The 16,471-nt window shown below is 41.0% G+C and overlaps 1 pseudogene; it reads left to right on the forward strand.

Moving 5' to 3' along the window:
- The first annotated feature begins 3,472 nt into the window (after nt 1-3,472).
- The window catches only part of LOC142311958 (uncharacterized), a 113,335-nt pseudogene continuing 100,336 nt past the window's right edge, over nt 3,473-16,471 (forward strand).

Below are 16,471 nucleotides of genomic sequence, written 5' to 3' on the forward strand. Positions count from 1 at the left end.
TATGGTAATTATTGGATTGTACATTGGGAGTCATCAGCATGTTACCCCTCACTAATCATAGAAGATCACTGCATACCTCTTGTTAATTGCGAAGTGATAAAAATGCATTTGAATGTGAAACAAAACACATAGATATGACTGTGTTGTCCATGTAAAGTTGTATTGCGAAAATCAGTGCAGTATATATTTCGACCCCCTGTGTCTTTTTCAGTACTGTTACTGACAGTAACTAAAAATAGGCATCCCGTTAATGACACACACATATACAACTATATGAAGGATATTCACAATATATATATATATATATATATATATATATATATATATACAGTTAAGTCCAGAAATATTTGGACAGTGACACAATTTTCGCGAGTTGGGCTCTGCATGCCACCACATTGGATTTGAAATGAAACCTCTACAACAGAATTCAAGTGCAGATTGTAACGTTTAATTTGAAGGTTTGAACAAAAATATCTGATAGAAATTGTAGGAATTGTACACATTTCTTTACAAACACTCCACATTTTAGGAGGTCAAAAGTAATGGACAAATAAACCAAACCCAAACAAAATATTTTTATTTTCAATATTTTGTTGCGAATCCTTTGGAGGCAATCACTGCCTTAAGTCTGGAACCCATGGACATCACCAAACGCTGGGTTTCCTCCTTCCCAATGCTTTGCCAGGCCTTTACAGCCGCAGCCTTCAGGTCTTGCTTGTTTGTGGGTCTTTCCGTTTTAAGTCTGGATTTGAGCAAGTGAAATGCATGCTCAATTGGGTTAAGATCTGGTGATTGACTTGGCCATTGCAGAATGTTCCACTTTTTTGCACTCATGAACTCCTGGGTAGCTTTGGCTGTATGCTTGGGGTCATTGTCCATCTGTACTATGAAGCGCCGTCCGATCAACTTTGCGGCATTTGGCTGAATCTGGGCTGAAAGTATATCCCGGTACACTTCAGAATTCATCCGGCTACTCTTGTCTGCTGTTATGTCATCAATAAACACAAGTGACCCAGTGCCATTGAAAGCCATGCATGCCCATGCCATCACGTTGCCTCCACCATGTTTTACAGAGGATGTGGTGTGCCTTGGATCATGTGCCGTTCCCTTTCTTCTCCAAACTTTTTTCTTCCCATCATTCTGGTACAGGTTGATCTTTGTCTCATCTGTCCATAGAATACTTTTCCAGAACTGAGCTGGCTTCATGAGGTGTTTTTCAGCAAATTTAACTCTGGCCTGTCTATTTTTGGAATTGATGAATGGTTTGCATCTAGATGTGAACCCTTTGTATTTACTTTCATGGAGTCTTCTCTTTACTGTTGACTTAGAGACAGATACACCTACTTCACTGAGAGTGTTCTGGACTTCAGTTGATGTTGTGAACGGGTTCTTCTTCACCAAAGAAAGTATGCGGCGATCATCCACCACTGTTGTCATCCGTGGACGCCCAGGCCTTTTTGAGTTCCCAAGCTCACCAGTCAATTCCTTTTTTCTCAGAATGTACCCGACTGTTGATTTTGCTACTCCAAGCATGTCTGCTATCTCTCTGATGGATTTTTTCTTTTTTTTCAGCCTCAGGATGTTTTGCTTCACCTCAATTGAGAGTTCCTTAGACCGCATGTTGTCTGGTCACAGCAACAGCTTCCAAATGCAAAACCACACACCTGTAATCAACCCCAGACCTTTTAACTACTTCATTGATTACAGGTTAACGAGGGAGACGCCTTCAGAGTTAATTGCAGCCCTTAGAGTTCCTTGTCCAATTACTTTTGTTCCCTTGAAAAAGAGGAGGCTATGCATTACAGAGCTATGATTCCTAAACCCTTTCTCCGATTTGGATGTGAAAACTCTCATATTGCAACTGGGAGTGTGCACTTTCAGCCCATATTATATATATAATTGTATTTCTGAACATGTTTTTGTAAACAGTTAAAATAACAAAACTTGTGTCACAGTCCAAATTTTTCTGGACCTAACTGTATATATATATATATATATATATATATATATATATATATATATATATATATTTATATATATATACACACACAAAACCTGATGTCGGATGTAGAATAAGGTACATTCCTAGTAAGCCAAAGCGCTATCCAGGAGGTAACTATTTAGGTCTAAAACAACTGTGACTGGTACATCAGTTTGGCATGACAACTTCTATATACAGATACACATGACAGCTATGTGGGTCAGTGTGTTTTCCCCATGTGCAAATGTCTGTATCAGTGAGTTTGAGAACCAACGCATCCATACTAATCCAATATAGCAACAATATGCAATTTTCTGGTTGATATATAGATGCCATTTTTTGTATTTGGAATGGGTCACCATAAACACTATCTACTTTTGTCTCCCATCTTTACAACATCTGGCTAGAAATCAAATTTACAGTCACAACACACAGCACATACTGTACATTTCCCTGAAAGTCTCTTTACCAGACTTATACTCTAAACCCACAGAAACTACTTACACAGGCTGTCATCCTAGGAACACAAAACAATCACTACCACACTCACAACATCAACTATCAAGAATAGTCTCTGATAAAGCTGTCCTTCTTACCACTTGTGGCCAAAAGTCATCAAAGTTTCTTGAAAGAGACCTCCTTGAATCAGAGAAGACCTCCCTAACCAACCACCAGTGACAGTGTCCCTTTCATACATACCTTCCACCCCATACCACCAAAAATGGACCACATTATATGTAAACATTGACCTCTTTTACATAGGGCCTCTCCCATCATCCTGACATTCAAAAGCGCAGAATTGATTTATATCAGGAGGGACCGTGATGCAAGGGATCAACTCATATGAGCAGATATTGGTAGTTTACACCACCAACCCCCAAAGGAATTTTTAGGCATCAGGAGGCAGTGTATGTTTGCTTGTCGTCTTTGTCCAGATGTTCTAATATCATTCGATCAGATCATATCTAACACCCTCTGACTGGCTAAACTTTCTCTCTAACAGGATTATATATCTGTGATTTTTATTTAATAGTTGACTCAGTTAAAAGCTAATGCAGATTACTCTATATAGTAGAAACTAATCGGCCTATAAGGTATAGAATTATGAGTCACAAATAAAAATTCAGGAGAGGTTGCACTTGGCTACCCATTCCATTTAATTTTTTGCAAAGTAAACACATCATATCCCAATTAAAATTCCAAGTTATGAGACATGTTTCACGACCAAGATGGGGTTGTGTTGGTGATCATATGAAGCTATTTAAATTATGTGAACCCTACTGGAATCATACTTTATGTACTCTTACCCACCCGATGGTCTCAACCAAGAATATTATCTGTTATTTTAAGGTTACTGTAGCTATCTGGCTTCACTGTAATTTACAGCAACATGGCATTCTCCCATTTACCATGTTCTACATTGTATACATTCTATTTATTTTATCCATCTATACATTCACTGCATTCATTCTATATCTACTTTGTCTTTTCAGAATCAATAATAGTCCACCCTATGTCATCTAGATGAGTAAGTATACATTGACTACTTTAGCCTGCGCTCTCTGTCATTTTTCACACTCTTGTTACCTACCTGTCTTAATGGAACTGTCAATAACATCGACCAGCCTAAGCAGGGGCATAACGATCGCAGTCGCAGAAGTTGCAACCAGGCCAGGGGGAAGTGGGGGCCCGCCGGCACATATTTCAGCTGGATGTGTGTCCTCAGAGGCATATTCAGCTTAAATGTATTGCTGTGCATAAAACCACTGAGTTCCTACCCAGCAATACCAGCAATTGGCCAATCAGAGGCCGTCAGCTGACGTCAGCGTGCATGTGACAGGTATGATAGTCGCTTACACACAGAAGTCAGTTTCTAGCTTCAGAAGAGGAGGGAAGGTGAGTAGAATAATTTTTTATGCATTAAATGACAGCCAAATGGGAAGCATATACACCAGCATGAGGGGCATAAATACCAGTAAGGGGAACATATAAAACCAGGATGGAGGACACATACACCAGAATGGGCCCAGGATGGGAAATGTATATACCATAATGGGGAACATATATACCAGGATTGGAAACATATATATCAAGATGGGCCTCATATACCAAGAAGGGACCCATGATAGGGAAGACATATACCAAGATTTGCCACATATATAAAAGGATGGAGGGGGGGCGCATATACCAGATTGGGCCCAGAATGGGGAACATATTTAAAAAGGATGGGCCCAGGGTGGGGAACATATATACCAGGATAGACCCAGGTTGGGGGACATATATACAGGGGAGGAGGGGCAACTCATATGTCCTTATAGGATTTAGCAAGCTACAAAGGCCCATACATCTTATTAACATGTGGGGGAGGGTGGCTCCCAGATCCAAATTTTGCACCAGGGCCCATCAAACTCTAGTTATGCCACTGCTCGTAAGTCATCTGCATTGGCATGCAGGTCATAGAAAATGTAATAAAATTATACCTTAACATTTGTGATCCGATATCTGATTACAGAAACATCTATGTTTTTCTTTTATGTACATTAGCTGTTAATACCTATGGATCAAATACAGATCTGGATAAGAATCTGCTTTCAAAGCTTTTAAGGGAATTATCAGTGTAAAAGATGTTACGACTGACACTTTTCTCTCATACTAACACACTGCTCTGCTAACACAGTACAGAATGCTGGAAAATAATAAATACAGTATATTGGTAGATTGAAGAATTCCCACCTTGCCCATTACAACACTGTCTCTAATCTGTCTCTGTAATTCCTGCTTAGTTCGGATAAACATGAAATTACTACAGTAAACTAGTGGCCTAAGCAGTTCCAGTCCTTACAAGAAGTGAGAAAACAAATTATACACTTTGAAGCTCCTCTATGCTTCCCTTTTTAAATCCAGTCACTGTATTATTACATGTGATACTTATGTTACATTCATCATCTTCTTTCCATTCAGTTCCCTACAGTATTGGATCCTCTCAGATCTTCTACATAAGAGAATTTTGCTGACTCAGCGGTCAAAATGGATAGGGACACGGACAAGATGGCGGAGAGAATATTACACCTCACCCTAGAGATCCTCTTCCGGCTTACTGGAGAGGTGAGAGATTCTGATGACGTCGCATTACATCATTATTATCTATGGGAATAACAGATGGACAGAACTGGAGAGGTGAGGACTCTGGAAATGTCTGTAGTGAGATTTATTAATGTGTCTCTCCATAACCAGGATTACACAGTAGTGAAGACCTCAAGTGAGCGCTGTCAGGCCCCTGTGTCTGAGGGATGGGGAAGACCCCTGAGCCCAATTATAGGATCATCGCCCCTGATACATGAGGACATCAATGACCAGAAAATTCTAGAACTCATCTACAAGATGATTGAGCTGCTGACTGGAGAGGTGACACTGCTGGGAATGCTGGGACATTATACAGTACCGCTATGAAGGGATCGGGGGATGACGGTATCATTGTATCTGTCAGGTTCCTATAAGGTATCAGGATGTCACCGTCCATTTCTCCATCGAGGAGTGGGAGTATTTAGAAGGACACAAAGATCTGTACAAGGACGTCATAATGGAGGTTCCCCAGCCCCTCTTATCACCAGGTAATAGACCGAACTAAATACACACGACCTATAATTATCTGTATGTAAGGAATGAATTCAGTCCCTGTATGTGTTTCCTCCAGTTCTATCCAGTGAGAGGACAACACCAGAGAGATGTCCCCGTCCTCTTCTTCCACAGGACTGTAAACAAGAAAATCCCAATGTTCCTCAGGATCATCAGGTAGATGGAGAGGTGTAATGAAATCTCCACCATGATGTGTAGACAGTTGTGAAAGTCTTGTGTTCAGTCTTGTTTTATTTCCGCCAGTATAATGGAAATAACTGTGGAAAGAAAGGCGCAAAATAGGGTCTTACCCGGTATGACACGTGGGGGCAAGTGTGGGTTAGTACACTCACCTGAAAGGGTTGTGCAAGTCACAACCCCTATGAAGGCACGTAATAAATGTGGAAGGCAGCGGTCCCGCAGTGTAGATATATTCCAAGAGGTAGAGCAGAAAGCAGGTTTCAAAATCCGCGCCACACCACAGAGAATCCAAATGCTTGTTAGTAAATCCTTTCTTTATTAATTTTTCTCACAGGTCTACGCGTCTCGAGGACATATCCGTCCTCATCATCAGGACAAAGTACAAAGAAAGACTATAGCCTTTAAGGTTAAGACTAAGGCTATAGTCTTTCTTTGTACTTTGTCCTGATGATGAGGACGGATATGTCCTCGAAACGCGTAGACCTGTGAGAAAAATAAATAAAGAAAGGATTTACTAACAAGCATTTGGATTCTCTGTGGTGTGGCGCGGATTTTGAAACCTGCTTTCTGCTCTACCTCTTGGAATACGCCAGTATAATGGACAGTTTATTAGAGACACCTGTATGGAAATTGTATATATATGAATTGAAAGTTTTTAACATCCAGCAAAAGATTGTCCTGTCCTCTGTTCCTCTGATATCTCTGGTTGGATGTTTGGACACTAATGTTTATCCTACCAAGTTCATCATATTACGGCTGCTGTTTACCCTATGGTGGAAGTATTGCATCGGCATGAATTGCTTCCACAAACATGACAACAAGGTTTTTCCTGCTCTCTCGACCTTTACAGTCACCAGATCTTAATACTTAAAGCCCCTCTCTAGGGACTTTTTTTATTTGCCCCTTTGTTAGGTGTTATTTGTGTAAGTGTTATAAAGGTAGTAATGTACTCACCAGTCTCCATCTTCTCCCAGTTTCAACAATACTCCGGTTGCTCCAACACCTAATGAGCGCATCTGTAAAATGCAAGATCACGCTGTGGAGCTGCAGTTAGTCTTTGAATGAAAGTCTATCGGAGTCAATACATCAATACGATGCTCTCTAGCCTCGATCTGAGTTGCTTAGGCTTCAACTGAAAAAATTCAAAAAAGTGACCACATAGCAACCACTGTGTGAATCAGAAGGTCACAAATGTAGTCAAGTTGTGCAGGAATAAACCGGCACACCTTTGAAACCGCGAAAAGAGGGTGACCGGTGAGTAGGCTACTACCCTAATGACATTTACACATATGCTCTCTAAAAAGGGAGGGGATCACCGGAAAGGAGCTTTAACACTAGAACTACTGAGGTAGTCATTTTGACTACTTTGCACCATGTATTTCTATATAGGTGTCACGAGTCCAGTAGTTCTAGTGTTAATTCTTGTACATCTGAGGGACAAGCAAGAAAGGGTTGTTCAGAGCAGGTCAGTACCTCCTTATAATTTGTAGCAACTGCAAGAGGTTATCATGCTAGCATGGGGTTATATTCCCGCAGAACAATCACATCTAGTTTAGTCTGTGTCTAATAAAGTGAACATTCAATATATGTTTTACACTTGGGGGAGATGAAAGGATAATGCTGATCATAGACATTATATAAATGCAATACAGAGAAAGAGGGGAGCATAATAAGGCCAATATAAATTGAGAAAATAATCCACAAATAATCCTCTATACCAAAAATAGAAAACCTTTATTAATTACAACATTTTTTACAAGAAGATTAAAATTAGATACAAATAAACAAACAAGTGCATAACAGAGACACAGGTGTAAGTAGGAGTCCTGAAGAGAACCACCAACAGTTAACGAACCCAAAAGTGGAGTCCAGCCTTCATGAGACAAAAGTCATACATAGTATTATAAATATGTGAATCCCCAGCAAAGACACATAATTTATACTTATAGTATAATCAAAGAGTCACTAGATGGTGCCAATGGTCCCTTAAAAATAGTGGGAAGATTGCGAAATGGGTGTTGGGGCTCATTCCCCCCACTCAGCGCAGCCACTATGGGTAAGTTGCTCCAGCCTCTGTGATCTATTCCCATCATTCTTTGGCCCTGGTTAAGATTGCTTTATTGTTATTCATTTTATACTGGCTCCGTTGAGACTATTTTAAATTTTTTTTAATAAAGGTTTTCTATTTTTGGTATAGAGGATTCTTTGTGGATTCTTTTCTCACTTTATATGGGCCTTATTATGCTCCCCTCTTTCTCTGCACTGCATTTCAATAATATTTGGAAGTGGCTCGTGCTACCTACTAATTACTAATATGGTCCCTTTAGTTGTCCATTTTTGTGTCTCATAAACATTATATGTTGTCTCGATCTTCTCACAATTTTCCGGTTTTAGTAACTGCAGGTTACAATTAGGAGCTAACAGGTTGGAGTTATACAGGAGACCTGCATACAGTGGTACCTTGCTTAACGAAAACATTCCGTTCTGGGAGTGTGCTTGTTAATCAAGTTACTCGTTCAGCAGAGCAAGATTTCCCATAGGAAATCATTGCAATGCTGACAATTCGTTCCACAACTAGTTAAATGTCCCATCCTGGTCCCCTATTCTATCATTCCACACATGCACAAACGCACACAAACACGTACAAGCACGCACAAGCTCACACAAACACACACAAACACACAAGCACGCACGCACATATTATATACTCACCTTACCTTCCGTTCCATCGCCGGTCTCCTGGGATTTGCTGTTCTCCGGTGCGGGCCGTGTATCAGGTAACCATAATGACGAGGGCGGAACTTCCTGCCAGAGTGCTGACGTCAAAGGCAGAGCCGCTTGCCTCTGATTGGCCAGCGCGCTGCCTTTGACAAGCGGTGACAGGAACCAGGAAGTTCCTGCTTCGTTGCTATGGATGCAGATGCCTGGAGTGGAGAGGAGCGGCGAACTACAGGACCCAGGAGGCCGGCAATAAAACGGAAGGTACAGATATTATATGCTCACCTTACCATCCGTTCCACCGCCGGCCTCATGGTACTTGTAGTTTGCCGCGATGTACCCGGGAACTACAAAACCATGAGCCCAGCGGTGGAACGGAAGGTAAGGTGAGCATAATACTGTATGTGTGTGCGTGCGTGTGTGTTTGTGTGTGTTTGTGTGTACATGTGTGTGTTTGTGCGGACTGCAAGTGCAGGTCAGTGCAAGGTGGATGGGCGGAACCGGAAGTGTGTGAGGTGAAGATTTCGCTCGTACAGCAAAGCTTTCTCATAAAGCGGGTTACAAATTTACAGAAATCTTTGCTTGTTAAGCGAAATTCTCGTTAAGTGGGTTACTCGTTAAGCGAGGTACCACTGTATATGTAATAACTACGGCCGTCCTGTCATTTCTGTTCATAATACTAATTAATTATTTTTTCTTGTCTTCTAAAATGTTTATGACTTCTCAATCTGTCTGTTACATTTACAATATTTATTTCAGGGTAAAGATCTGACCCATATTACTACTACAGAGACATATGTGTGGAGTGATGAGCTGTGTAAAGAGGAAATTCCTACAGATAACCACATGGGTGAGTAGTTATCACTAGTGATAAGCGAGCGTGCTCAGCACTGCTCGTTACTCATTCGAGCATCGGGGTTCTAAGGTGCTTGTGGAGCTCAGCTGAGTATCGTGGGTGCTCGGATGTTTTGTCCATGATACAATTACCACAATGCACAGGCTTGCGCCACTTCATGATGTGTGCAGGCACCCCAGGGAGAGCCATTCTCAGTCTCTGAATGGCTCTCTCTGGGGTTAAAACAACCATTTCGAATGTAGTGTGTCAAAAGAAAAAAAAAACACCTTCTATTCCACTGGAAATGACCTCCTTATGGCTGACTGTACGTTGGCGGAGAGACGAACTGCCCAATCATTGACTTGCATTATACTCGTTACTTGAATTGAGCACTTTTACACCTGCTCAACTCGAGAACCGAGCACTAGAGCATTTTAGTGCTTGCCCATCTCTAATTATCACTAAATGCAGGGAAGTCACAGATTCTGCTCACTAACTTAAGCGGGCTTTACACGCTATGATATATCTAACAAGATGTCGGCGGGGTCACGTCGTAAGTGACGCACATCCGGCATCGTTAGTGATATTGTAGCGTGTGACAGCTATGTGCGACGGTGAACGAGCAGAAATACTCACCTTCTCGTTCATCGTTGACACGTCGCTCATTTTCTAAAAATCGAACGTCCGGTTGTTCATTGTTCCCGAGGCAGCACACATCGCTCCGTGTGACAACCCGGGAACAATGAACTGCAGCTTACCTGCGTCCCGCCGGCTATGAGGAAGGAAGGAGGTGGGCGGGATGTTTACATCCCGCTCATCTACGCCCCTCTGCTTCTATTGGGCGGCCGCTGTGTGACGTCGCTGTGACGCCGAACGTCCCTCCCCCTTCAGGAAGTGGATGTTCGCCACCCACAGCGAGGTCGTTTGGAAGGTAAATACGTGTGACGGGGGGTTACAGCATTGTGCAACACGGGCAAGAAATTGCCCGTGCCGCACAAACGATGGGGGCGGGTGCGATCGCACGACATATCGACACATGTAAAGCAGCCTTTAGAATTGGAAGTTGCTTTTGCGCTTACAAATTTTATGTTTAAACGAAAAATAAAATTTATTACACTATTTTGTATGGTCATCTCTCTACAGCTGAGCTGATGCAGAGGAGATCCTTCTATATTCACAGTTCTGTCTAACATACAGGACACTGTGTTTAGTTTGTCTCTAAATACTGTATTTCTCGTTTTATAAGATGTACTGGATTATAAGACACACCCCAAATTCATAGCAAAAAAGGTGAAAAAAAAAATGGGGTCCGTCTTGTAAACCGGTGGTGTCTTACCAGAGGGGGCAGTAGTGGAGGAGTCACAGAAGGCAGGGACATTGGGTGTCCCAGAAACTGTATGCTGTGATGGGGCTGCTATGCTGAGGCTGCTTTTGCGGCAGCTGTGCGTGCTGAGGGCTTCAAAGTAATGGTGCTCGGAGTCAGTGAAGATTGAGCTCTAGGCTCAACGGCAAGCCGAGATCTCATCTGCGCAAGCGCCACCTCCGGGCGCCATTTTCCTGAAGACCGCTGGAGGGAGATCAATGGACCGAAGGCGGCGCCTGCGCAGATGAGAGCTTGAGCCAAGAGTCTGCGCATGCGCCGACTCTGGACGACATTTTTTAAAATCACTGCTAGACCCGCAATGCTAGTCCACCTGCTGGAGACTTTGCGCAGACACCGCACAGCCGCTGCAGACACCACACAGCCGCCCCTGCAGCAGGCACCGGAGACCCCGCACAGCGGCTGCACATACCACACAGCCGCCGCAGCCCCTGCACAGCTGCCTCAGCATTCCCCTGGCCTCTTGCGACCCCTCTCCACCACCTCGGTAATCTACATTCAGATTATAAGACACACCCCTCACTTTCCTCCCAAATTTTTGGGAGGAAAGGTGTATCTTATAATCCGAAAAATATGGTATACTTTTGATGCTTGTTATTGTCAGGCCTTAGTCAGTTCATAGTTGAATTGTATTAAAATTTGATTGTAAATGTTCTAAAATACATAGTAATATAAATATTAATATAATTTCAGTATAGTGTTATTGATAAACAATAAAATTTGTTTTATTCTTTGCAGATGACTGCACCAGGAGTTCATTGGGAAATATGATCTTTTCAGATTTTTCTGCAGATGACCATTGTATCATTCCAGATACATGTGAAGAGCATACAATTATACTGCATGCACCTCAAGCCCTTCTCAGAAAAAATATGTCATCCAATTCTTTACAACAGTCACTTTCTTCTGCTTCGTCAAAGAACAATATGCAGAACAAAAGCCGCAGAAGGATTGTTGCTCATCAAATAGCTCATAGAGGAGAGAGACCATTTGCATGTTCCGAATGTGGGAAATGTTTTAAACGGAAATCAGTTTTAATTGTACATCAGAGAATTCACACAGGAGAGAAGCCATTTTCATGTTCAGAATGTGGGAAACAATTTACAGAGAATTCATATCTTGTTACACATCAGAGAAGTCACACAAAGGAGAAGCCATTTTCATGTTCAGAATGTGGGAAATGTTTTAATTGGAAACGAAATCTTATTGCACATCATAGAATTCACACAGGGGAGAAGCCCTTTTTTTGTTCAGAATGTGGGAAATGTTATAGTGAGAAATCCACACTTGTTACACATCAAAGAGTTCACACAGGGGAGAAGCCATTTTCATGTTTACAATGTGGAAAGTGTTTTAATCAGAAAAAAAATCTTATTACCCATCAGAGAATTCACACAGGGGAGAAGCCATTTTCATGTTCAGAATGTGAGAAATGTTATAACGAGAAATCCAAACTTGTTAGACATCAGAGAATTCACAAAGGGGAGAAACCATTTTTATGTTCAGAATGTGGGAAACATTTTACCCAGAAATCACATCTTGTTAGACATCAAAGAATTCACACTGGGAAGAAGCCATTTTCATGTTTAAAATGTGGAAAATGCTTTAATCATAAAACAAATCTTCTTAATCATCAGACAATTCACACAGGGGAAAGGCCATTTTCATGTTCAGAATGTGGGAAATCTTTTAATCGTAAAGCAAATCTTGTTCGACATCAGAGAATTCACACAGAGGAGAATACATTTTAATGTTCAGAATATGGGAAATGATTTACAGTAAATCGTACTTTGTTACATATCAGAGAATTCATACATTAAAAAAATGTCTAAGCCATCAGTGAAGTCACACAGGAGATAAATCATTTTTAAGGTCAGAATGTGGTAAATATTTTCAGAAAAATCACACTTTGATAGACATGATATAACACACCCACAGGGAAGTGGCATTTCTTTTCTTTGTAATAATTTTATTGACAATATGTACAAGAAAAAATATGAGTTCTGGTCAACATAAATCACACTCAAAAAAGAAAGGGAAAAAATATAGAGCACTAAATGATTATAACAAAATGTATAAAAAAAATACACCTTTTATGTGAACTATGTATATAAAATATTTCACATTTAAATATACTATCTGTAGCTTAAAGGGTTGTCTGATGCCAATGTCTTCCATCCTATTTGACACTGGCCATGGAAAGACTCTGCTGTACATTACATAGTTAAATAGGTTGAAAAAAGTCCTAGGTCCATCTAGTTTAACCTTCATCCACCAATTATACGTTTTGTCACTAAATTATCTATAACCCACAATGTTGTGTGTACTGAGAAAATCATCCAGCCCTTTTTTCAAAGTTGTTATAGTGTCAGTCATTACTACCTCTTGCAGTAGGGCATTCTGACTGCTGTAACTGTAAACCATCCTTTCTTATTTAGCTGCCGGAATAGCAGTACTTCCACCTGCAGTGAGTGCCCCCTGTATTGTCTTTGGAAGGAATAAGTCATGTGTCAGTCGTTTGTATTGACCACACATGTATTATACAGTACATATAAATGAAATCTCTGAGACATATTTTTTCTAAGCTAAACAAATCCAACCTTTTTAACCTCTCTTTAATATCCTACATAGTTTGGTGTCGTCAGCAAAGACTGATACTTTACTCTCAATCCCAACCACAAGGTCATTAATATAGAGATTAAAAATAATCGGTACTAGCACAAATTTCTGTGGTACCCCACTGCTGACTATAGCCCAATTAGAGAATGTACCATTTATGATGACTGTTTATTTCCTATCTTTTAGCCAATTGAATTCCATACCCATCTGTTTACAGTTTCCCCTAGTCCTTGGTTCTGGACCTTCATGATAAGACTGTTATGTGGTACAGTATCCAACATCTTTGCGAAGTCCAAATAAATCACATCAGCTGCATTACCAATATGCAGATTTGCACTTACCTCCTCATAGAAACCCAACATGTTGGTTAGACACAACTTATCTTTCATGAATACATGTTGGTTATCAGTTCTTATATTATTCTTTGTAATATATCGTTGCATGTCATCTCTTAAAATGCCTTCAAAAACCTTGCCCACCAATGATGTCAGACTTACGGGACAGTAGTTGCCTGGATCCAGCCTCTTACCTTTCTTAAATATCAGTACCACGTCAGCCATTCTCCAATTCTGAGGTACCAACCCTGTTACAATAGAGTCTAAGAAGAATAAATACAGCTGTCTGTCAATTACTGAGCTCAATTCCCTCATTATCCATGGATGAATGCCATCTGGCCTGGGGGATTTGTTAATGTTTAATTTTCACAGACTCAGGCATACTTCATTTTGTGTTAAATTAGTTATAGCTATAATTATCCTGTTATAATCTTTTATGATCTGGATATTAGCTGATGCAACCATGTAAGGCCCAGATTTGTCATGTAATATAGTGATCTGTTAATTTGATGAGACAAGGGGCATATAAAGAACTCATGGCATACCATAGAGTAAGCTGAAATTGAAACCTTTTCCCACCCGCCAAAACACAACCAAACAATTATTTTGCGGGTAAATGGCATTTAGATGCCAACACCAAAGAGCATACCTCCCACCTTTTAAAGGCACACACCCAGAAATAGTGCTCCTAATGATGCCCATTAAGTGTCCCACCTACAAAAGTAGATTTTTCATGGCGCCAACAAAATAAGACGCCCTCAAAAGATGCTGTCAATAAGTATGATGTCCCCACTGTGAATTCCACATATTTTACCCCTAAATTATTTCCGACATGTTAAGTATGGTGCCTGTATAGTGAATTTGCCCACACAATTTAATTCTCCATCACTGGATTCCCCAAGAAAGTAAGATGCCCTCATATCTCCCCCTGCTCACACAGTGCCCCTGACAGACATTATCATATTCCACAGTATCTCATAATGATGCTCATAGAGTGCACAAAATACATTATGACTTCACAGCACCTTCAATAAAGTTTGAGGCCACCTGATGCCCCTAATACAGTACTCAGAGCCCGCAATACAGTATTAGGCAGATTTAGTACCTTCATTATATTGGAGCTGCCGTTACCCCCAATGGCTTATGATTTCCTCACAGTTCCAATGAATACAATATGTCCTTGCAGTATTCTCCAATATAGCAAGGTGCTATTAATACTCAATAAGAAAAATGCATTGACACAATATAAAAAAAAGTAACTTCATTCCCATGATTCACCCCTTCAGTCTGAGCTGTGTGTGGACTAAGGTTCTACACTGCATACATGAGCTAGTGACAGCACCAGGTCTGCTGCACCGGAACTCAGATTAATTGGCAGAATAGTGGAGTAGTAAGCAGATGGCTCCATGTCACAGGTGTGTCATTGTTGACAGACAGTCTTGTGGTGTTCGGCTGTAGAAGGTTGCAGCATTTGGCTACACAAACTGATCCCTGACATTCTATTCTTCCTGCTGTGGTGTAAATCGTATCCTATGTATCTCCTCTGTTTGAGGTTAATTCCTTTCCTTTCAGGACCCTGCAGATATCCTCACTTTTCAGCTGCTAATCCTCATCACTTCCCATATTGTGTCCTTAAATACCCACATTTCCCCTTGAATGCAAGCAGTCAGCTTGTATTCATCTGAAGAACCGTTGTTGTTTGTTACTGTAACAGAGTCATCCTTAAGATAAGTTGTTTGTATACTTTCCCCTGTGTGTGTTCCCTGTGTGTTCTTTAAAACTTTGTGGGGTTGATTAAACGCTAATACTATCCATTTCCTACCTGGGGCCCAGTTCAGAGTCTGCCAAGTTCGGGTATCTTGCTTGGCGCATAGGTGCGGAATCTATCTAGGGTGGTCACAGAAGCCATTGGCCAGTGGAAGGTTTGCTCAGTGGTCACCATCTCATCCTTCACTAGATACAGGGTTTCCCCTCCCTGTCACCATATGTGTGGTACTACCCCATGTGAAAGAGAATAATGATCCAGCTTCCATACTTCTTTAAAATAAAATCCAGCCTTCAATAGAAATTTTCTTTAAAATCATCAGTACATCAAACGAGATTTATGAGTGAATTAGCAGATCCATGATGAATTGTGAGACCGACACCAGACTCGTTTCGAGCGTAACGCTCTTTGATTTAGTAATCCCAAAGCTGCAAAATTCATCAGACTGGACTGTGCCGATTTGCATCTGGCAAAGGAGAATGTGTTCATGTGGAAACTGGCTAGCTCTCCCACATCTGGTTGTACTGCCAGTCTATCTCATTTTAGAGGGAAATAGAAGATACTACTAAAGACACCCTGTGAGTCAAGATCAAACTCACAGCTTAATTAATACTCCTTGTTAACATGATCAGAATATCACAAGGAGAAAATGAAGATTACTGGTTTCCTTAATGGTAACTGCAAAATCCCCAATACCTTTAAAATAACTTCAGAAACAACCTTACTTACTTAGATAAATGATAGAGAAGGTGAATCAAAATAGCTCACTTTGACAGATTTCTGCAGATATGGTCACCCTGGCTGGAAAAGCAAAAAATCTGATCCAAATAATAAATGGTGCCAAACAGCCTGCCGCCTTCCCAGCGTCCTAATTTCAATGGTATCTCCATCTTCAGAATGCAAAGTTTGTTGAACACAATGGTGGAGTGTCACGCTAGGTATGGGGAAGAACCACGGTAATAAGAAAAAAGTTCAGCTCACCCCGGAGACCAATCTAGTTGTCGGCAATTGGAAGCACTGG

Source organism: Anomaloglossus baeobatrachus, chromosome 5, assembly GCF_048569485.1.
Source record: "Anomaloglossus baeobatrachus isolate aAnoBae1 chromosome 5, aAnoBae1.hap1, whole genome shotgun sequence".
Lineage (NCBI taxonomy): Eukaryota > Metazoa > Chordata > Amphibia > Anura > Aromobatidae > Anomaloglossus > Anomaloglossus baeobatrachus.